This window comes from Bufo bufo, chromosome 5, assembly GCF_905171765.1.
Source record: "Bufo bufo chromosome 5, aBufBuf1.1, whole genome shotgun sequence".
NCBI classification, from domain to species: domain Eukaryota; kingdom Metazoa; phylum Chordata; class Amphibia; order Anura; family Bufonidae; genus Bufo; species Bufo bufo.
Window position 1 is genome coordinate 417,268,768 of NC_053393.1, and position 24,580 is coordinate 417,293,347.

Below are 24,580 nucleotides of genomic sequence, written 5' to 3' on the forward strand. Positions count from 1 at the left end.
GGGGTGTGCACAGGTACTGTTCCACCATGTTAGTGAAATGTTGCCTCCTGCTAACACGTTCCGTATCAGGTGGTGGTGCAGTTAGCTGTGGCGTGGTGACAAAACTTTTCCACATCTCTGCCATGCTAACCCTGCCCTCAGAGGAGCTGGCCGTGACACAGCTGCGTTGGCGACCTCTTGCTCCTCCTCTGCCTTCGCCTTGGGCTTCCACTGGTTCCCCTGTGACATTTGGGAATGCTCTCAGTAGCGCGTCTACCAATGTGCGCTTGTACTCGCGCATCTTCCTATCACGCTCCAGTGTAGGAAGTAAGGTGGGCACATTGTCTTTGTACCGGGGATCCAGCAGGGTGGCAACCCAGTAGTCTGCACACGTTAAAATGTGGGCAACTCTGCTGTCGTTGCGCAGGCACTGCAGCATGTAGTCGCTCATGTGTGCCAGGCTGCCCAGAGGTAAGGACAAGCTGTCCTCTGTGGGAGGCGTATCGTCATCGTCCTGTGTTTCCCCCCAGCCACGCACCAGTGATGGGCCCGAGCTGCTTTGGGTGCCACCCCGCTGTGAACATGCTTCATCCTCATCCTCCTCCACCTCCTCCTCATCCTCGTCCTCCTCGTCCTCCAGTAGTGGGCCCTGTCTGGCCACATTTGTACCTGGCCTCTGGTGTTGCAAAAAACCTCCCTCTGAGTCACTTTGAAGAGACTGGCCTGAAAGTGCTAAAAATGACCCCTCTTCCTCCTCTTCCTCCTGGGCCACCTCCTCTTCCATCATCGCCCTAAGTGTTTTCTCAAGGAGACATAGAAGTGGTATTGTAACGCTGATAACGGCGTCATCGCCACTGGCCATGTTGGTGGAGTACTCGAAACAGCGCAACAGGGCACACAGGTCTCGCATGGAGGCCCAGTCATTGGTGGTGAAGTGGGTCTGATCCGCAGTGCGACTGACCCGTGCGTGCTGCAGCTGAAACTCCACTATGGCCTGCTGCTGCTCGCACAGTCTGTCCAGCATATGCAAGGTGGAGTTCCACCTGGTGGGCACGTCGCATATGAGGCGGTGAGCGGGAAGGCCGAAGTTACGCTGTAGCGCAGACAGGCGAGCAGCGGCAGGGTGTGAACGCCGGAAGCGCGAACAGACGGCCCGCACTTTATGCAGCAGCTCTGACATGTCGGGGTAGTTGCGAATGAACTTCTGCACCACCAAATTCAGCACATGCGCCAGGCAAGGGATGTGCGTCAAACCGGCTAGTCCCAGAGCTGCAACGAGATTTCGCCCATTATCGCACACCACCAGGCCGGGCTTGAGGCTCACCGGCAGCAACCACTCGTCAGTCTGTTGTTCTATACCCCGCCACAACTCCTGTGCGGTGTGGGGCCTGTCCCCCAAACATATGAGTTTCAGAATGGCCTGCTGACGTTTACCCCGTGCTGTGCTGAAGTTGGTGGTGAAGGTGTGTGGCTGACTGGATGAGCAGGTGGAAGAAGAGGAGGAGGAAGCTGAGTAGGAGGAGGAGGAGACAGGAGGCAAAGAATGTTGCCCTGCGATCCTTGGCGGCGGAAGGACGTGCGCCAAATAGCTCTCCGCCTGGGGCCCAGCCGCCACTACATTTACCCAGTGTGCAGTTAGGGAGATATAGCGTCCCTGGCCGTGCTTACTGGTCCACGTATCTGTGGTTAGGTGGACCTTGCCACAGATGGCGTTGCGAGGTGCACACTTGATTTTATCGGACACTTGTTTGTGCAGGGAAGGCACGGCTCTCTTAGAGAAGTAGTGGCGGCTGGGAACAACATACTGTGGGACAGCAAGTGACATGAGCTGTTTGAAGCTGTGTGTGTCCACCAGCCTAAATGACAGCATTTCATAGGCCAGTAGTTTAGAAATGCTGGCATTCAGAGCCAGGGATCGAGGGTGGCTAGGTGAGAATTTACGCTTTCTCTCAAATGTTTGTGAGATGGAGAGCTGAACGCTGCCGTGTGACATGGTTGAGATGCTTGGTGACGCAGGTGGTGGTGTTGGTGGTACATCCCATGTTTGCTGGGCGGCAGGTGCCAACGTTCCTCCAGAGGCGGAGGAAGAGGCCGAGGCGGCGGCAGCAGCAGCAGAAGAGGCCGAGGCGGCAGCAGCAGAAGATGTAGCAGGGGGAGCCTGAGTGACTTCCTTGTTTTTAAGGTGTTTACTCCACTGCAGTTCATGCTTTGCATGCAGGTGCCTGGTCATGCAGGTTGTGCTAAGGTTCAGAACGTTAATGCCTCGCTTCAGGCTCTGATGGCACAGCGTGCAAACCACTCGGGTCTTGTCGTCAGCACATTGTTTGAAGAAGTGCCATGCCAGGGAACTCCTTGAAGCTGCCTTTGGGGTGCTCGGTCCCAGATGGCGGCGGTCAGTAGCAGGCGGAGTCTCTTGGCGGCGGGTGTTCTGATTTTTCCCACTGCTCCCTCTTTTGCTACGCTGTTGGCTCGGTCTCACCACTGCCTCTTCCTCCGAACTGTGAAAGTCAGTGGCACGACCTTCATTCCATGTGGGGTCTAGGACCTCATCGTCCCCTGCATCGTCTTCCACCCAGTCTTGATCCCTGACCTCCTGTTCAGTCTGCACACTGCAGAAAGACGCAGCAGTTGGCACCTGTGTTTCGTCATCATCAGAGACGTGCTGAGGTGGTATTCCCATGTCCTCATCATCAGGAAAAATAAGTGGTTGTGCGTTAGTGCATTCTATCTCTTCCACCCCTGGGGAAGGGCTAGGTGGATGCCCTTGGGAAACCCTGGCAGCAGAGTCTTCAAACAGCATAAGAGACTGCTGCATAACTTGAGGCTCAGACAGTTTCCCTGATATGCATGGGGGTGATGTGACAGACTGATGGGCTTGGTTTTCATGCGCCATCTGTGCGCTTTCTGCAGAAGACTGGGTGGGAGATAATGTGAACGTGCTGGATCCACTGTCGGCCACCCAATTGACTAATGCCTGTACCTGCTCAGGCCTTACCATCCTTAGAACGGCATTGGGCCCCACCAAATATCGCTGTAAATTCTGCTGGCTACTGGGACCTGAGGTAGTTGGTTCACTAGGACGTGTGGCTGTGGCAGAACGGCCACGTCCTCTCCCAGCACCAGAGGGTCCACTAACACCACCACGACCATGTCCACGTCCGCGTCCCTTATTAGATGTTTTCCTCATTGTTCCCGTTCACCACAATTTTGAGAATGGCAAATTTGGGAATGCTTTTTCATCCCAGAACAAAAAGTCTGCTTTTACGGTCACTACAAATAACTTGACCAGCTAAAACTGTGCAGATTTGGTTGAATAGAGATGTGAGACCTGTTTTTTTTTTGCGCTGTGTGACAGTTATAGGTTTAATCACAGAATGACACTTCTATCAGCACGCTAGCGTGTGTCTTAGGTTTTTCTGAATGATACTATCAATAACTTCAATGTAAGATTTTCTTTTTGGGATAGATTTCAAGTAGGCCTGAAATACCACAAACTAGTTATTTTCAGAATGGCAAATTTGGGAATGCTTTTTCAACCCAGAACAAAAAGTCTGCTTTGATGGTCACTACAAATAACTTGACCAGCTGAAACTGTGCAGATTTGGTTGAATAGAGATGTGAGACCTGTTTTTTTTTGCGCTGTGTGACAGTTATAGGTTTAATCACAGAATGACACTTCTATCAGCACGCTAGCGTGTGTCTTAGGTTTTTCTGAATGATACTATCAATAACTTCAATGTAAGATTTTCTTTTTGGGATAGATTTCAAGTAGGCCTGAAATACCACAAACTAGTTATTTTCAGAATGGCAAATTTGGGAATGCTTTTTCAACCCAGAACAAAAAGTCTGCTTTGACGGTCACTACAAATAACTTGACCAGCTAAAACTGTGCAGATTTGGTTGAATAGAGATGTGAGACCTGTTTTTTTTTGCGCTGTTTGACAGTTATAGGTTTAATCACAGAATGACACTTCTATCAGCACGCTAGCGTGTGTCTTAGGTTTTTCTGAATCATACTATCAATAACTTCAATGTAAGATTTTCTTTTTGGGATAGATTTCAAGTAGGCCTGAAATACCACAAACTAGTTATTTTTAGAATGGCAAATTTGGGAATGCTTTTTCAACCCAGAACAAAAAGTCTGCTTTGACGGTCACTACAAATAACTTGACCAGCTAAAACTGTGCAGATTTGGTTGAATAGAGATGTGAGACCTGTTTTTTTTTTGCGCTGTGTGACAGTTATAGGTTTAATCACAGAATGACACTTCTATCAGCACGCTAGCGTGTGTCTTAGGTTTTTCTGAATGATACTATCAATAACTTCAATGTAAGATTTTCTTTTTGGGATAGATTTCAAGTAGGCCTGAAATACCACAAACTAGTTATTTTCAGAATGGCAAATTTGGGAATGCTTTTTCAACCCAGAACAAAAAGTCTGCTTTGACGGTCACTACAAATAACTTGACCAGCTAAAACTGTGCAGATTTGGTTGAATAGAGATGTGAGACCTGTTTTTTTTTGCGCTGTGTGACAGTTATAGGTTTAATCACAGAATGACACTTCTATCAGCACGCTAGCGTGTGTCTTAGGTTTTTCTGAATGATACTATCAATAACTTCAATGTAAGATTTTCTTTTTGGGATAGATTTCAAGTAGGCCTGAAATACCACAAACTAGTTATTTTCAGAATGGCAAATTTGGGAATGCTTTTTCAACCCAGAACAAAAAGTCTGCTTTGACGGTCACTACAAATAACTTGACCAGCTAAAACTGTGCAGATTTGGTTGAATAGAGATGTGAGACCTGTTTTTTTTTGCGCTGTTTGACAGTTATAGGTTTAATCACAGAATGACACTTCTATCAGCACACTAGCGTGTGTCTTAGGTTTTTCTGAATGATACTATCAATAACTTCAATGTAAGATTTTCTTTTTGGGATAGATTTCAAGTAGGCCTGAAATACCACAAACTAGTTATTTTCAGAATGGCAAATTTGGGAATGCTTTTTCATCCCAGAACAAAAAGTCTGCTTTGACGGTCACTACAAATAACTTGACCAGCTAAAACTGTGCAGATTTGGTTGAATAGAGATGTGAGACCTGTTTTTTTTTGCGCTGTGTGACAGTTATAGGTTTAATCACAGAATGACACTTCTATCAGCACGCTAGCGTGTGTCTTAGGTTTTTCTGAATGATACTATCAATAACTTCAATGTAAGATTTTCTTTTTGGGATAGATTTCAAGTAGGCCTGAAATACCACAAACTAGTTATTTTCAGAATGGCAAATTTGGGAATGCTTTTTCAACCTAGAACAAAAAGTCTGCTTTGACGGTCACTACAAATAACTTGACCAGCTAAAACTGTGCAGATTTGGTTGAATAGAGATGTGAGACCTGTTTTTTTTTGCGCTGTGTGACAGTTATAGGTTTAATCACAGAATGACACTTCTATCAGCACGCTAGCGTGTGTCTTAGGTTTTTCTGAATGATACTATCAATAACTTCAATGTAAGATTTTCTTTTTGGGATAGATTTCAAGTAGGCCTGAAATACCACAAACTAGTTATTTTCAGAATGGCAAATTTGGGAATGCTTTTTCAACCTAGAACAAAAAGTCTGCTTTGACGGTCACTACAAATAACTTGACCAGCTAAAACTGTGCAGATTTGGTTGAATAAAGATGTGAGACCTGTTTTTTTTTGCGCTGTGTGACAGTTATAGGTTTAATCACAGAATGACACTTCTATCAGCACGCTAGCGTGTGTCTTAGGTTTTTCTGAATGATACTATCAATAACTTCAATGTAAGATTTTCTTTTTGGGATAGATTTAAAGTAGGCCTGAAATACCACAAACTAGTTATTTTCTGAATGGCAAATTTGGGAATGCTTTTTCAACCCAGAACAAAAAGTCTGCTTTGACGGTCACTACAAATAACTTGACCAGCTAAAACTGTGCAGATTTGGTTGAATAGAAATGTCAGGTCTATTTTTTAGGCGCTGGGTGACAGGCTCAACTTGCCCCTGATGTAATATATGGCCAAAAAATAACCAGACTGTTGATGGTTAAATGCACTTCGGTGACACAGGCTCAGCCTGCAGCTGATGTAGTATATGGCCAAAAAATAACCAGACTGTTGATGGTTAAATGCACTTCGGTGACACAGGCTCAGCCTGCAGCTGATGTAGGATATAGCACAAAATAACCACACTATCGATGGTTAAATACACTTGGTGATAGCTCGTGCTGGCGCACCACAAGTCACAAAATGGCCGCCGATCACCCCAGAAAAAAAGTGATCTAAAAACGCTCTGGGCAGCCTCAAAAAAGTGAGCAAGTCAATAATAGCACTTCAATGATCCACAGCTGCAGATCGATCACAGAATGAAGTCTTTTGGAGGAGTTAATCTGCCTAATCTCGCCCTAACGTCGCAGCTGCAACCTCTCCCTATACTGATCATAGCAGAGTGACGTGCGGCGCTACGTGACTCCAGCTTAAATAGAGGCTGGGTCACATGGTGCACTGGCCAATCACTGGCCAATAGTAGGCATGGCTGTGATGGCCTCTTCGGCCAAGTAGTATGACGCTTGTTGATTGGCTGCTTTGCAGCCTTTCAAAAAGCGCCAAGAAAGCGCCGAACACCGAACCCGAACCCGGACTTTTACGAAAATGTTCGGGTTCGGGTCCGTGTCACGGACACCCCAAAATTCGGTACGAACCCGAACTATACAGTTCGGGTTCGCTCATCCCTACTCTTTAGCAAACCTATCCATGATTCAAATGGTACCTTTGTATTTTTCTTCTGACTTTCACCAGCAGAAAAAACACAGTTTAATCCATATGCAAATGAGGGCTCACAAGTGCCCAGGGGCAGCGTTCGGTGTGTAGGAGCCAGGCTTCTCTGACTTCTTTTTACATTACTCCTCCCCAGCCTCTTCCTTGGCCCACCCTGCAAGTCCCTTGCGTCATCCACAGGACCGGCCGTTATCCCATGCGTGCGCAGTGCACCACCGGTGCAGACATGTGCACTGTGATGCCCATCATGGGCACAGCATCACTACATGTAGTGCGCCAGAAAACGGCGTGACTAGGGGGCAGTCCAGAAGAAAACAGGAGGACTGGAGGCTGACGCATGCGCACTATATGTAGCGATGCCGTGTCCACAATGGGCATCACAGTGCGCACAAGCGGGATATCGGCCAGTCCTGTGGATGACGCAAAGAACTTGCAGGGCGGGCCAAGGAAGAGGCCCAAAGAGATCTGTGAACACTCCTGGAGGTGCCATTCATTGCAAATATTTAAAACTTATTGAAACCTCTTAAAACAGACAATAACAACACACTGTGACATAATAGTTATCAAGTTGTGACACATATACACCCTATCCTTAAATTACCGTATTTTTCGCCCTATAAGATGCACTTCTCCCCCCAAAGTGGGGGAATGTGTCAGTAAGTGTTATGGGGGGAATACTAATGAACGCTTCTATTATCGAAGCGCTCATTAGTACAGTAGGACCAGGAAGATGTGAATGCAGTGCTCCCCGGGTTTTGTACTCACCACTTCTTGGTCTTCTCCTGCAGGCTCCGCATGCTATGACCTGCCCACAGCGTGAGAATGTCGACTCGCTCTGTGATCTCGCTCTGTGTGACATTGGGTCACAGTGAAGGTCAGCAGGAAGAGCAGGAGGAGCACTGGATTTCAGGAGAGGCTGTGGTGTGCTGAGCAGGAGAGGTAAGATGATTTTATTTATTTTTTTTGGTCTGATTAACCTTCAGATCTTAGTAACATGGGGGTCTGATCTACGGTCTGATTGGGGGTCTAAGTATCATGGGGGACTGATCTGAGGTCTGATTGGGTGTCTTAGGCTACTTTCACACTAGCGGCAGCCTTCTCCGGCAGGCTGTTCCGGCGGGTGAACAGCCTGCCGAATCCGTGCGACCGCTAGTGCACGCGTGCCCCCAGAGATCCACTCCGGCCCCATTGATTATAATGGGGGCGGACCGGAGTTCTTGAGGCAGCCCGGCAGACATGCCGAGAGGCGGCCGGAATAAAACTACGACATATCTTATAGGCCGAAAAACATGACAATTGTGCAACAAAATCATCACTGCAATGATCATCTTGCATTATCTTTAAGTAAATGCAGAAGAATTATCAATGCTATTAAAGGATTCATTAATTCACCAAAATGGGGCAAATTGTGCTAACTCTATTAATAGATTTAAAAAAATCAGAACTCAGTTTTATTAAATTTTTCCTAAAATGGCTGCTGCACGTGTTAGGACATGGAGCAAAAAACTCTGGGAACGAGGGATCACCCAAAATGCCATGCATGCAGCCAATCAGCAGCCAGCCCCTGTGATGTCACAGCCCTATAAATAGCCTCAGCCATCTGGGATTCAGCCAGTTTCCAGTGTACTTAGTACAGGGAGAGACGTCAGCAGGCGCTAGGGAAAGTGCTAGGAAACACTTTATTGTGCTGAAAAATCGATTTAGAAGTTCAGGGAAAGATTATTCAAGGTGTAGGGAATGGATAGGGAGGAATCATTCCACATCATTTATGTTGAACAGGGTTCAGTAGGGGAGGTTACAGTCTGGGTAATAGGAACAATCCTACTACACCTTGCTGCACTGACTGGGCACCTAAATTGCCATTATACAGCTCTGTAATTCCAGCAAACCATTCTTGTTATTGGGTTGTTACAGCCATTAACGGGGGTTTATTACAAGGAAATATTTATACGTCTTATTTGCCCTTGTGCGGTTCAGTAATATGTTCTAAAGCATTTTTTTGCTTGTATTAGTGGGGAAAAAAGGGCTTATAAGTCGTTGTGTGGTGAAATGCAAAAATTACAGCCCTTTTTGTCGTGCATTAGTGGCAAAAGTAAAATATATTTGCCGTTCAGTGGTGCAGTTATATGTTCTAAAGCCCTTTTTGTCATGTATTAGTGACAAAAGAAAAATATATATTTCCGTTCAGCGGTGCAGTTATATGTTCTAAAGCCCATTTTGTAATGTAATAATTGCAAAAGAAAAATACACTGCTCGAAAAAATAAAGGGAACACTTAAACAACACAATGTAACTCCAAGTCAATCACACTTCTGTGAAATCAAACTGTCCACTTAGGAAGCAACACTGAGTGACAATCAATTTCACATGCTGTTGTGCAAATGGTATAGACAACAGGTGAAAATTATAGGCAACTAGCAAGACACCCCCAATAAAGGAGTGGTTCTGCAGGTGGTGACCACAGACCACTTCTCAATTCCTATGCTTCCTGGCTGGTGTTTTGGTCACTTTTGAATGCTGGCGGTGCTTTCACTCTAGTGGTAGCATGAGACGAAGTCTACAACCCACACAAGTGGCTCAGGTAGTGCAGCTTATCCAGGATGGCACATCAATGCGAGCTGTGGCAAGAAGGTTTGCTGTGTCTGTCAGCGTAGTGTCCAGAGCATGGAGGCGCTACCAGGAGACAGGCCAGTACATCAGGAGACATGGAGGAGGCCGTAGGAGGGCAACAACCCAGCAGCAGGACCGCTACCTCCGCCTTTGTGCAAGGAGGAACAGGAGGAGCACTGCCAGAGCCCTGCAAAATGACCTCCAGCAGGCCACAAATGTGCATGTGTCTGCTCAAACGGTCAGAAACAGACTCCATGAGGGCCCGACGTCCACAGGTGGGGGTTGTGCTTAAAGCCCAACACCGTGCAGGACGTTTGGCATTTGCCAGAGAACACCAAGATTGGCAAATTCGCCACTGGCGCCCTGTGCTCTTCACAGATGAAAGCAGGTTCACACTGAGCACATGTGACAGACGTGACAGAGTCTGGAGACGCCGTGGAGAACGTTCTGCTGCCTGCAACATCCTCCAGCATGACCGGTTTGGCATTGGGTCAGTAATGGTGTGGGGTGGCATTTCTTTGGAGGGCCGCACAGCCCTCCATGTGCTCGCCAGAGGTAGCCTTGTGAGACCATATGCTGGTGCGGTTGGCCCTGGGTTCCTCCTAATGCAAGACAATGCTAGACCTCATGTGGCTGGAGTGTGTCAGCAGTTCCTGCAAGACAAAGGCATTGATGCTATGGACTGGCCCGCCCGTTCCCCAGACCTGAATCTAATTGAGTACATCTGGGACATCATGTCTCGCTCTATCCACCAACGTCACGTTGTACCACAGACTGTCCAGGAGTTGGCAGATGCTTTAGTCCAGGTCTGGGAGGAGATCCCTCAGGAGACCGTCCGCCACCTCATCAGGAGCATGCACAGGCATTGTAGGGAGGTCATACAGGCACGTGGAGGCCACACACACACTACTGAGCCTCATTTTGACTTGTTTTAAGGACATTACATCAAAGTTGGATCAGCCTGTAGTGTGTTTTTCCACTTTAATTTTGAGTGTGACTCCAAATCCAGACCTCCATGGGTTAAAAAATTTGATTTCCATTTTTTTATTTTTGTGTGATTTTGTTGTCAGCACATTCAACTATGTAAAGAACAAAGTATTTCAGAAGAATATTTAATTTACTCAGATCTAGGATGTGTTATTTTTGTGTTCCCTTTATTTTTTTGAGCAGTGTATATTTGCCATTCAGCGGTGCAGTTATATGTTCTAAAGCCTTCTGTGGTGTGTATAAGCAGAAAAGAATAAGGGTCTATTTGCCGTTCAGCGGTGCAGTTATATGTTCTAAAGCCTTCTGTGGCATGTATAAGTGGAAAAAAATAAGGGCCTATTTGCCGTTCAGCTGTGCAGTTATATGTTCTAAAGCCCTTTTTGTCATGTATTAGTGACAAAAGAAAAATATATATTGCCGTTCAGCGGTGCAGTTATATGTTCTAAAGCCCTTTTTGTTGTGTATTAGTGGCAAAAGAAAAATATATTTGTCATTCAGCAGTGCAGTTATATGTTCTAAAGCCTTCTGTGGTGTGTATAAGCGGAAAACAATAAGGGGCTATTTGCCGTTCAGCGGTGCGGTTATATGTTCTAAAGCCCTTTTTGTCGTGCATTAGTGGCAAAATAAAACTATATTTGCCGTTCAGTGGTGCATGGAATGCATGGAGCCCGTGTATTGCGGATTCGCAAATGCGGTCTGCAATACGGCAACGGGCAGCACATGTTCGTGTGAATGAGCCCTTACAGGTCGATTTTAGCGCCAAGAAGAAGCTCACTCCTTTTAAACTATCGTCAGCTGATTCCACATAGATGTCTACAGAACCTGTTCTATTAAACGCTTATACAAGTAGAGGTCCCTGACAGAGTGGAGACGGTGTGAGCAGTAAGTTTGTGTTGACATCACTAATTATTTTGCACTTCCTCTGATCCATCAGAACAATAACCCCCAAAAAACGAATCCTGTCTGTTGAGAATCCGCCTTCACTCGGTGTCACCACCAGACATCTGAGAAGCTCTGACAGACGTTCTTCAGAACCTCCCACTTGAGGTTTCTTTTATTTTGCTTTAGTTTTCTCATCTCGTTACCCTCTCTCAGCTGTCATGTAGTTGCACTGATTGCATCCCTTTAAATCCCTTCCCATACTGCATCACTTTGCGGTTTATACAACTTCCTGGAGTGTATGCATGCTGGATGCTACTACTGAGTCTTCTACAGATAAGTTTTGTTCATTCATTTGTATTTTCCTGTTTGCTGGATCCCAGGTGACCCTGACTCCCTCCGTATCAAGTGTAGGGAGCCGGTGGTCGTGTCCCCTCACTATTATAGGGTGTTCAGGGGTTATACAGTCGAGGTACGAGGATATGCGATCTTCTACCATTGAGAATTTTGCATAGGCTGAGCAGTTAGGGAGAGAGCCAGGTCTGTTGCAGGGCTATCCCTTTGGTTCCTTAGTTTTGGATCCAGTCAGTCGGATCTTCCTTTTGTGTCTTTTAGTTTGCTGTACACCTTCCGTGACATTATAAACCGCCATAACCGTTTCAAGCATGGATCCGGTTTCACTTTTGACTGAACACATGCAGGGTCTTTCATTGGAGGTAGCAGATCTCCGTAAAACTGTTTCGCAGTTTCAGGTGACCGGTTCAGCTTGCGTTCATGGAGTTTGTTCTGAGCCTAAGATCTCGCTCCCGGATACGTTCTCCGGGGGTAGTGAGAATTTTGTTCGTTTTAGAGAGGCTTGCAAACTCCATTTTCGCTTACTTCCCCATTCCTCTGGTGATGAGGAGCAGAGGGTGGGGATCATCATCTCGCTGCTCAGGGATAACGCTCAGTCTTGGGCCTTTTCGCTGCCGGTGGGGGCACGGCCCCTCTGTTCAGTGGATGAATTTTTTTTAGCCCTGGGTCAGATATATGATGATCCGGATCATATTGCTCTGGCTGAGTCTAGATTACGTCTTTTATGCCAGGGTAAACAGTCCGCAGAGATATACTGTTCAGAATTTCAGAGATGGGCAGCTGATACTGGTTGGAATGATGCTGCACTCCGAAGTCAATTTTGCCATGGTCTTTCAGAGGGATTGAAAGATGCATTTGCCTTTCATGAGAGACCTACCTCCTTGGATTCTGCCATGTCTCGGGCTGTTCGTATTGACAGGCGTCTTAGAGAGAGAGGAGAGATCACTCCTTCCTGTCATACTCAGTCCAAGGACAGTGCGGCGGTCTCATTCAGTGCACAGGGGTCTCAGTCTCTCTCAATCCCCTCTGAGCAGGAGCCCATGCAGCTGGGTTTGCTTGCCTCTGACAATAGAGGATTCAGCTCTCATAGGAAGGTTTGTTTCTGTTGTGGAGGTATAAATCATTTGGCTAATGTTTGTCCCTCTAGGAGATTCAGGCAGTTTTTTGAGAGTAATAAAGAAACAAAAATAAAAAGATCCTCTAAAAACGTTCCATCTGTTACTATTGGCAAGGTTGATGCGGAAATTGAAGGTTTTCCGTTTGCTTGTAGTTCCCGTTTTATCCTACCTGCCAGGGTGGCGCTAGAGAGCAAGAATATTTTTTGTGAGATTTTTGTAGATAGTGGAGCAGCTGTCAATCTTATTGATAATCAATTTGCTATAACTCATGGTTTCCAGGTATGCACTTTGGGAAAGGATATACCTGTTTTTGCTATTGATTCCGTTCCACTTTCTCAGAAATCGTTAAAGGGCATAGTTCACAATATCCATTTGATTGTGAATGATACTCATGTTGAGGATGTGTCATGTTTCGTACTAAACGGATTATCTACTCTAGTGTTGGGGCTACCCTGGCTCACTAAACATAACCCCACCATTGATTGGCAAGCGAGGCAAATAAATGGTTGGAGTGACTTTTGCAGAGAGAATTGTCTCACAACATCTGTTTCAGAGGTTTCTACTAAGACTGTACCATCTTTTCTCTCTGAATTTTCGGATGTGTTCTCTGAGAGTGGTGTTCAGGAATTGCCCCCTCACAGGGAGTACGATTGCCCTATTAATCTCACCCCAGGCGCCAAGCTGCCTAAATCTCGTTTATACAATCTCTCCCAACCTGAAAGGGTCGTTATGCGTGCTTATATCTCTGAGAGTCTGAGAAAGGGACACATACGACCCTTGAAGTCACCTGTTGCCGCTGGTTTTTTCTTTGTTAAGAAAAAAGATGGTTCTTTAAGACCATGTCTGGATTTCAGGGAGCTGAACAGTATCACAATTCGTGACCCTTATCCGCTTCCTCTGATCCCGGACCTGTTTAACCAGATTGTGGGGGCTAAAGTTTTTTCCAAATTGGATCTAAGAGGGGCATACAACCTGGTCAGGGTCAGAGAAGGAGACGAATGGAAGACGGCCTTCAATACCCCTGAGGGCCATTTTAAGAATTTGGTTATGCCTTTTGGTTTGATGAATGCTCCAGCCGTCTTCCAACATTTTGTGAACAGCATTTTTTATCATTTAATAGGGAAATTTGTATTAGTGTATCTAGATGACATTTTGATTTTTTCTCCTGATTTCAAAACTCATAAGGAACATTTACGTCAGGTCTTGCTCATCCTGCGGGAGAATAAATTGTACGCTAAACTGGAAAAATGTGTGTTTGCGGTTCCAGAAATAAAATTTCTGGGGTTTCTTCTCTCCGCTTCTGGTTTTCGCATGGACCCCGAGAATGTCCACGCTGTGCTTGAGTGGGAGCTTCCTGAGAATCAGAAGGCGCTGATGCGTTTTCTGGGTTTTGCCAATTATTACAGGAAGTTTATTTTGAATTATTCCTCTGTTGTTAAACCACTCACTGATATGACTAGAAAGGGGGTAGATTTTTCCTCCTGGTCGGTAGAGGCGCGTAAGGCCTTTTCTAATATTAAGAAGAGTTTTGCTTCCGCTCCCATCTTGGTACAACCTGATATCTCTCTACCCTTCATAGTTGAGGTTGATGCTTCTGAGGTGGGTGTGGGTGCGGTCTTGTCTCAGGGTCCCTCTCCTGCCAAATGGCGACCGTGTGCCTTTTTCTCGAAGAAACTCTCCTCCGCAGAGAGAAATTACGATGTGGGAGATAGGGAGTTGTTGGCCATCAAGTTAGCTTTTGAGGAATGGCGCCATTGGCTAGAGGGAGCCAGACACCCTATTACCGTGTTTACTGACCATAAGAATCTGGCCTACTTGGAGTCAGCCAAGCGTCTGAACCCGAGACAGGCCAGATGGTCTTTGTTCTTTTCAAGGTTTAATTTTGTTGTCACCTTCCGCCCTGGGGTTAAGAATGTGAAGGCGGATGCCCTGTCACGTTGTTTTCGGGGAGGTGGGAATTTTGAAGACCCGGGTCCCATTTTGGCTGAAGGTGTGGTGGTCTCTGCTCTTTATCCTGAATTGGAGGCAGAGGTTCAGGTAGCCCAGTCAGAGGCTCCTGATCTTTGTCCTCCTGGGAGGTTGTTTGTGCCTCTCGCTTTAAGACACAAGATTTTTAAGGAGCACCACGATACTGTTCTTGCTGGGCACCCAGGGGCAAGAGCCACAGTGGATCTCATCGCTCAGAGATTCTGGTGGCCGGCGCTTCGTAAGTCGGTTGAGGGTTTTGTGGCAGCCTGTGAGACCTGCGCTCGTGCCAAAGTCCCTCATTCACGGCCATCAGGTCCTCTTCTTCCGTTACCCATTCGTTCCCGTCCTTGGACACATCTCTCCATGGACTTCATTACGGACCTGCCTCGTTCCTCGGGGAAGACTGTGATTCTGGTGGTGGTGGACCGTTTTAGCAAAATAGTACATTTCATTCCTTTTCCTGGCTTGCCCAATGCTAAGACGCTGGCACAGGCATTTATTGATCACATTGTCAAATTGCATGCTATTCCTTCAGACATAGTCTCTGATAGGGGCACCCAGTTTGTTTCCAGATTCTGGAAGGCTTTCTGTTCTCGCTTGGGGGTTCGGTTGTCATTCTCTTCTGCTTTCCACCCGCAGTCGAATGGCCAGACAGAGCGCGTCAATCAGAATCTGGAGACATATCTGCGCTGTTTTGTGGCGGAGAATCAGGAGGATTGGTGTTCTTTTTTGTCCCTTGCTGAGTTTGCTTTAAATAACCGTCGTCAGGAGTCCTCTGATAAGTCACCATTTTTTGGTGCATATGGGTTTCATCCGCAGTTTGGGACATTCTCTGGAGAGGGGTCTTCTGGTTTACCTGATGAGGACAGATTCTCCTCGTCTTTGTCATCTATTTGGCAAAAGATTCAGGATAATCTAAAGAGCATGAGTGAGAGATATAAGCGTGTGGCGGATAGGAGACGTGTGCCTGGTCCGGACCTGAATGTTGGTGACCTGGTGTGGTTGTCTACTAAGAATATCAAATTGAAGGTTCCCTCCTGGAAGTTGGGTCCTAAGTTTATTGGGCCTTACAAAATCTTGTCCGTCATCAATCCTGTTGCCTACCGTCTTGATCTTCCTCAGACTTGGAAGATCCATAATGTTTTTCATAAGTCCTTATTAAAACTATATGTCCAACCCATTGTACCCTCGTCTTTGCCTCCTCCTCCGATTGCGGTTGATGGTAATCTTGAATTTCAGGTCTCTAGGATTGTGGATTCTCGTGTTGTCCGCAGTTCTCTCCAGTACCTTGTTCATTGGGAGGGTTATGGTCCTGAGGAGAGGATGTGGGTCCCAGTGACGGACATTAAGGCCACTCGTCTCATCAGGGCTTTCCATAGGTCCCATCCTGAGAAGGTGGGCTCTGAGTGTCCGGAGTCCACTCGTAGAAGGAGGGGTACTGTCACCACCAGACATCTGAGAAGCTCTGACAGACGTTCTTCAGAACCTCCCACTTGAGGTTTCTTTTGTTTTGCTTTAGTTTTCTCATCTCGTTAGCCTGTCTCAGCTGTCATGTAGTTGCACTGATTGCATCCCTTTAAATCCCTTCCCATACTGCATCACTTTGCGGTTTATACAACTTCCTGGAGTGTATGCTTGCTGGATGCTACTACTGAGTCTTCTACAGATAAGTTTTGTTCATTCATTTGTATTTTCCTGTTTGCTGGATCCCAGGTGACCCTGACTCCCTCCGTATCAAGTGTAGGGAGCCGGTGGTCGTGTCCCCTCACTATTATAGGGTGTTCAGGGGTTATACAGTCGAGGTACAAGGATATGCGATCTTCTACCATTGAGAATTTTGCATAGGCTGAGCAGTTAGGGAGAGAGCCAGGTCTGTTGCAGTGCTAAGTTGGCAATCTGATTTATTGGCCTTTTTAAGGTTTTGAGACAGATACATTCAGAGTGTAACTCCTACATTTCTATCCCCAAGCCAGCTGCATTCAACTGCTACTCCAGTTCTTCTTCCTTTGCTCCTACTCTAGTTGGCATGGATAATAAATACAAAGTCAAGAATAGTTTGGATATGAAATTAGTTAGTGGCAAAAACTTTTATCCAGTGAACTGTAAGCGATTTGTCCCTAAGGAGTGATCCTGGCAGCTCAAGAACACCAGGGCACCAACTCTTCTAAATAAATTTCTACACTGGACATAAGAAGAGGAGTAAGAAGGGAGGTACAGTTATGTCGGCTGGCCATGCCTGCCGCCACCTCTTTCCTTCTGTAGGGCACAGCTGCCAAAGCACTCGCCTTCTGTTCTGTGTTCCTGGTGGTCTTTGCCCATCAGCATCTTACTGTTTGCTCCAAGTGGGCATGGCTGCTGGAGCACCAAGGTGCTGAACACTCTACACTGGCTAAGGACTCCTGCTTGCTTACTCTGTCCCTCTCCACCTATAGGGCACACACACATGACTTTTCTTGCTCTGAAAGTGCAAGTTTTCATGCATCTCAGTCCTCCCCTGCCAATGGATGGCCAGCTTAGAGTATTTAAGGTAATAGGTTCACTCTAGTTGCCTGGTGTCTTGTGAAGGTATGCCATAGTGGTGTTTGCTTGCTAGTGTACCCACCTCTGCCTGCTTCCAGATTTGACTCTTTGCTGCCTGACCTGACATCTGCCTGTTCCTCATATTGACCTTGAGTTTCATGCGATGACCCTTGGACTGATTACTTGATTGCATGATCTCTTCCTGTCCTGATCTTGGCCTGTCCCTGACTATGGTTTTGCTTGATCCCTCGGTGCTCTGCATGAGTGTTTCTTAACCCACTTGGGTCAGCAGTCACTAAACAGAGAGTATGCCAGGAGGTAGCGGATTTCTGTATAGGTTTTAAAGGGTGAAGACCATGGGACTGACAGTGTAACAAACTTAGAAGCAGAGCCTCAAGTAAAATCTGTTCAGTGGCACAGTGTATCCACATCCACTTCTGTAACAGTTTTATTGCATCACCAAGCTCCTATAAAATGTTTTAAAACACCTTCGAATTCATTGTTCCCTTCGTTGTTACAAGCAGTCCAGACAGCAAAGTAGCAAAGCGTTTTAGTGTACAGTGCTCTTCTCCAAACACAGGGGGACATTTAATTATCTATTTATGCCACTTTTGTTGCATAAACAGGTCACAAATCTTATTGCATGCCATTTGTGTGGCAAAATGTGTGACATTTCCCCCTTTATGCCACTTCTCCAAAGTGGCGTGAAAAGGGATTGTAGCATGTGCAGAGAAGCGGGCGCACCGGTAGGTCCTGCTTATTTATTATTTTCCATACCGGTTTTTGGAATGGAAAATGGCTTAAATATATGCCAGCAAGAGGGCTGGAAATAAATTTTGTCGCATGGCCTGCTGGATGAAGCACCAAACTTATGTAAAGGTTTTCACCACTAAATACCTTTGATGCTTCCTCCAGCAGTACAGAGGTAGTAAATGTCCCCCATAATGTTAGGCATTTGTGCATTTGTTGTAAGAGACAACAGAGAATATGGAAAAGTAAAGAGTAAAAATTGTTGTTGAGATCCTTATGTAGCCTATATGCCATATAAATTTTTATAGTATAGGGGAATTTGTAGTAGTCGTTTATTATATTCCATGTATAGGTGGTTTATTGGTCTATTTGTCAGACTGTTGTAACTGCACTTAAGCATTAGGCCTCTTTCTCATGAGCCATATTCCGGCTCTAAAATCTGGATCATGTCATCAGTATTGCTTCAGTAATTAATTTCTTCCATTTGTATTTTGCTCCGTATTGTATCTGGATTTGTGATCCATATTTCATCCGTATTTTCATTTGCTTTTTGAATCGTTTTAATGACTGTGAGATACGCCTGCCGTACAGATGACATACACATGCTTGTGTTTTCCCATATACTATAATGAATGTTTTTGGAAGCAAATACATACAAAACTACCACAGGACATATAGCCAAAATATATCCTCAGTATGTAAAGATCCACATTTTATTAGTAATCAATGCACAAATTCAGGTGAGTTCAAAGGTTTCACTTGGCATTTCTTGCAACGGCCCCTTTCACACGGGCTACCCATTCATTTCTATGGGGCTGTGCACACGAGCGGTGATTTTCACGCATCACTTGTGCGTTGGGTGAAAATCGCAGCATGTTCTATATTCTGCGTTTTTCACGCAACGCAGGCCCCATAGAAGTGAATGGGGGTGCGTGAAAATCGCAAGCATCCGCAAGCAAGTGCGGATGCGGTGCGATTTTCACGCACGGTTGCTAGGAGACGATCGGGATGGGGACTCTTTTACACAGGCGTGTCCGGATTAGGTCCGGATGCGTCCCGGTGCATTGCGGCAAACCTGCGCGAGTAGGTACGCAATTGCAGTCAGTTTTGACTGCGATTGCGTTCCGTTGTTCAGTTTTTATCGCCTGGGTGCAATGCGTTTTGCACGCGCGTGATAAAAAACTGACTGTGGTACCCAGACCCGAACTTCTTCACAGAAGTTCAGGTTTGGGTTAGTTGTAGTGTAGATTGTATTATTTTCCCTTATAACATGGTTATACGGGAAAATAATAGCATTCTGAATACAGAATGCATAGTACAATAGGGCTGGAGGGGTTAAAAAAAAATAAAAAATATTTAACTCACCTTAATCCACTTGTTCACGCAGCCGGCATCTCTTCTGTCTTCATCTGTGAGCAATAGGACCTTTGATGACGTCACTGCGTTCGTCACTTGACCCATCACCATGGTGATGGATCATGTGATGGACCATGTGATGAGTGCAGTGATGTCATCAAAGGTACTATTGCTCACAGATGAAGACAGAAGAGATGCCGGCTGCGCGAACAAGTGGATTAAGGTGAGTTAAATTATTTTTTATTTTTTTTAACCCCTCCAGCCCTATTGTACTTACCATTCTGTATTCAGAATGCTATTATTTTCCCGTATAACCATGTTATAAGGGAAAATAATACAATCTACACTACAACTAACCCAAACCTGAACTTCTGTGAAGAAGTTCGGGTCTGGGTACCACAGTCAGTTTTTTATCACGCGCGTGCAAAACGCATTGCACCCGCGCGATAAAAACTGAACAACGGAACGCAATCGCAGTCAAAACTGACTGCAATTGCGTACCTACTCGCGCAGGTTTGCCGCAATGCACCGGGACGCATCCGGACCTAATCCGGACACGCCCGTGTGAAAGAGGCCTTAGGCCTCTTTCACACATCAGTGTTTTGGTCAGTGATTTCCATCAGTGATTTTGAGGCAAAACCAGGAATGGTGCCTCCACAGAGATATGGTATAATGGAAAGATTTGCACCTGTTCTGTGTTTTTGACCTGTTCCCGGTTTTGGCTCACAACCACAGATAGAAATCCCAGACCAAACACTGACCAAAAGACGCGTGAAGAGGCCTATGCGAGGGTACATTCACATGTTGAAACTGAGGTGCGGCTGAGAAAGGCATCTGAAAATCGCACGTGCTTGCAATTTGTGGCAACCGGAAAGAATAAAGCAAGGAAAGAATAAATAAATAAAAAATAAAAGCTTCCTCTGAACATCTTCACTAGTATTTTTGAAATTTTGCAATTGATAATCAAATATTGAAGGGAGAAATATCAAAGGTGCAATGTCAAGTTTATATCTTTAAAAGGCGCTATTTCAATAATAAAAAAAAAAACTTTTAATCAAGTGTCACACCTGTAGGCAGCCATAACCTCTCTTTCTTTTTTTGATAACCAAAAGGTGTGGGATTTCTGCAACAGATAATTAATCTGTATTGCTATCTATAGTTTCATAGTTAACACTGTCTTAGAAGTGCAAAAACACATTCACACCTCACAAAACAGATGATTAGCTAATCAAATGACAATATGGATGTTTGACTAGAGCTTTGGAATGAATGTTATACCAAGAGTTTGTGGAATAGATTTTCATAAAATAAACAGTAATATCCAAAAATGTTTGTTTTATTTATTTATTGAATAATTATTTAATTAATAATTTCATTTAAAAAAATGCTTTAACAAAAAATAAATTATCAATATTTTCTTTTCTCCAAGACATGACCAAATGTCTCACTGTCTCTCACTTTACATACGTTTGTTAATTTCTATATTTAAAAACGTTTTCGAGGGTGGAATGCATTTTTAGAGTTTTCACGCAGCATCTTTTGCGGCATTCCTCATGGATTTTTTTAAGCATTTTTTACGCGATCAGACATTTCTTTAAAGGCTAAGAACACCTTCGAGAGCAAATTTTTTTATCATTATATTTTACTCATTTTGGGTGACAAATAATGTTTTTATTTGGTATTAAAAATTTTCAGCAGTTTATGTTCTACCGCATTTACTTTCATTGGCTATCTTGCTTTTTGTTTTATAGAGAATCCGTCATACATCTGCTCTGAGAGCTCATAAACACACATTTAAAGGGCCTGGCCCACCTGGAACAATGGATATGCCATTAATGTCAGATAGGTGTGGGTCCCTCTCCATTCACCACTATGGGACTGCTGGAAATAGCCAAGCTAGCGGTCAGCTATTTTCTGAACTCCCATAGAGACGAATGGAGGGTGGCCGCGCATGCGTAGCTGCTCTCTGTTCGATTTAGGAGCTCCATTCTGAAGATAGAAACAGGTCCCAAAGGTGAGATTTGCACCTATTTGACATTTGACATAACCTAGTGATATACAATCAATGTCCCAGATGGGTCAACAGCTTTAGGCCGAATGCACACGGCCGTGTTCCGCGGCAGAGAGCGGTCCGTGGTATGCCAGGCTGGATTCCTGTTCAGAGCAGGAGCGCACGGCGTCATTGGTTGCTATGACGCCGTGCGCTTCATGCCGCCGCTGCACTACAGTAATACACTATACGAGTGTATTACTGTAGTGTAGCGGCGCCATGAAGCGCACGGCGTCATAGCAACCAATGACGCCGTGCGCTCCTGCTCTGAACAGGAATCCAGCCCGGCATACCACGGACCGCTCTCGGCCGCGGAACACAGCCGTGTGCATTCGGCCTTAGGCCGTATTTTTATCAGTTTGATAAGAGCTTAGCTATAATGAGTGTTTATGAGCTGTCAGGACTTCAGAGCTAAGGGTCACACATCCAGCTGTAAGAGCAGCTGCCTGATGGATTCTCTGTAGAACAGAAAGCAAGATATTCTGCAGATACACTGAAAGTGAAAACTGTAGAACAGAAACTGTTGGAAACTTTTAACAAAGACCAACTGAAAAAATATATTTTTAGCCCAAAATGATTGAAATCCAATAATAAAAAAAATTGCCTTTGAAGATGTTCACAGCCCTTAAAATCTACAGTGCATTATGGAATGCACTACAGACAAAGCATGTTTTCCTGGCATTTTTTGCATTTAGTTTTTACTGTTTTTGGCTTGTTTTCAAAATGCAGCATGGACTAGGTTTGTTGTTTTTTTCTGGAATTTTCTTATATGTAGCTCCATGTGAGTAAAAAAAAAAAAAAAACAACTGAAAAAAAAAACATGTTTAGGCTACACATGACAGTAGGACGTCCATGCCTATTTTGCGGACCACAAACCACGGATCCGCAAAACACGGGCACCGGCTTTGCCCACTCTGCATTGGGGTGCAGACCCATTGACTTCAATGGGTCCGCCATTCGCAAGCTAAAGATAGGAGATGTTCTCTCTTTTGCAGAGCGGACCCACGGACCCGGAAGCACACAGAAACACATGGAAGCCCTTCTGTGTGCTTCCGGGTCAGTGCTTTAAGGATGTGTGAATAAACACATTAAAATCAATGGATACATGTGCTGTCTTTGGAGAACATGGACAGCACATGTCCCTAATTCATTGACGTGTGAATATGTCCTAACTGACAATTATTGGAGGCCCTAAGAAGATTTTATTAGAGCTCCCCCTCTCTGATATTTCATGTAACTGCGTGCACCATGTATGTGTCGCCTGGAATAAGACGAATACTTTTTATAAGCGTTGTATGCACACGCTCCGCATGCAAAGATACATTATATATTAGTGAGTCATGTGAACTTGAGTGTGCTTGAGAAAAGAGTGTGATTGCCTATGACAAATTTATCGTTTGCAGAGCGCTTCTTGTCTTTACATATTGTCACAGGGTTATATTACAAGATTAACAAAAAGAAAATCCCATCTACCAGGGTCATATGTGGCATACAGTATGTGCACAATCACCCTTTGCACACCCTGCACAATTAGTACATAAATATATAAAAATGCAACACAGACTTTGTAATAAATAATCCCAGAAATATACAGTATAACTAAAATTAATTAGAGGTATGTACTGCACATCATGGTATTGAAATGTCCTTCATACATTGAGGGGCTAGGTACTTTCTGTGCTAAATGTATGGAGCTGAATACTGTTGTCACTGACATCTTTAAGATCCATCTCTCCTGGCAAAAGCAGTCCTGCAGCCAGCTGAGCAAAGAAAGGGTGACTGTGATCGCTTCCAATGGAGGACGCTGCAGTGACCACAAAGGAATGAACTGGACCTGCTGTGACTACTGGGGAAACAGGATGCTTGCCTGGACTACTGGGAAAGTCGGAAGGAGTCTGTTTTATCTAGTAAGGTAGAAGGTTGTTATGAATAGTGGAGGTAGGGGCTGCTGTGATTCTTGAGAAAGTGGAAGTTTCAGTGACTGATGGGGGTGTAGGTATTTGACTACTAGGGGGTTTGGAAGGGGATGTGTTCTGACTTCTTCTATGACTACTGGGTAAGTGGCCAGCTTCTGTAGTTGGAAGCTGCTATGACTAATGGGGAAGTGCATCTCTGTTTCCATAGGCTGTGACTAATAGGGAATTGGGGAGGATGCGTTGAAGTGTCTACTGTGAAAGAATGGGAAGGTTGATGTGACTAATAGGGAAGTGGAGGGACTGCAATGACTACCGGGGAAGTGGAAGGTACTACTGGGATTAATGGGAGTGTGCCTTAATGGCTGAGAAAGTGAGGGACGCAATTTTACTAAAACAGTGAACAAGTGACTCTGCTGTAACTCTCTTTAAAGGGAGCTTCATGCTGACCTGAACAGAAAAGCTGCTCTGATTTCATAAGTCAATTTCAGTGAAAACAAAAGCCATCACAATATAGCTTTTAACATCATTTTTTCAGTCAAACCTTCTACCCTGAGTCATGTTCTAGAAAATCTTTACAGATATCCCTTGTTATTAGTATTCTGTATATGGGGACAGCAGGGAACACTCAGATCATGAGTTCCCTGCAACGCTAAATATCAGATTCAGATGTAGCAAATGTTAAAGGTGTCGGAGCAATAGTAAATGTGCTAATATAACAAAAGATGTCATATTTCTTCCTTCTGTGGTCTACTATGCCATGCTCTGGTCCTCCCCGCATATGTTTGTCTTCCTGAATGCAGCAGTAACATCCTGTACACACCATGTCATCGCAGGAGGCAATCACTGGCCTCAGCAGTCATGAGTCGTATACAGTTGAGGCCAAAAGTGTTGTGACATGTTATATATGGGATGCAGTCAGGAAGATGACATCATGCATGCACAACTTTTGTCTCCGCTCCAAAATCTTCTTCTGAGCGGAATCCTAATGGACCCCATTATAGTCTATGGAGCCCGTGGGCTATGTTCATCTCAGTTATGTGCCGAATCCATCCTTTCCGTTTTCGGAACAGAAAGGCTAAACAGTGATGTGAACGAAGCCTAAACTGTTACAAGCAGTGAGTGTGGATCCACCATACCAACCAGCCGACTTGGCTACGGCTAACCCTAAGGGTGTTATACTTGCACTCCCCGGGTATTCACCCTTTAACCCCTATACAGAGATCTGGACTTCGCTGCAAGGGAAGCTGCCAGGGCGCTCTCGAGATGCCTCTGTGGTTTGGTCGGCGACTTACCCACAG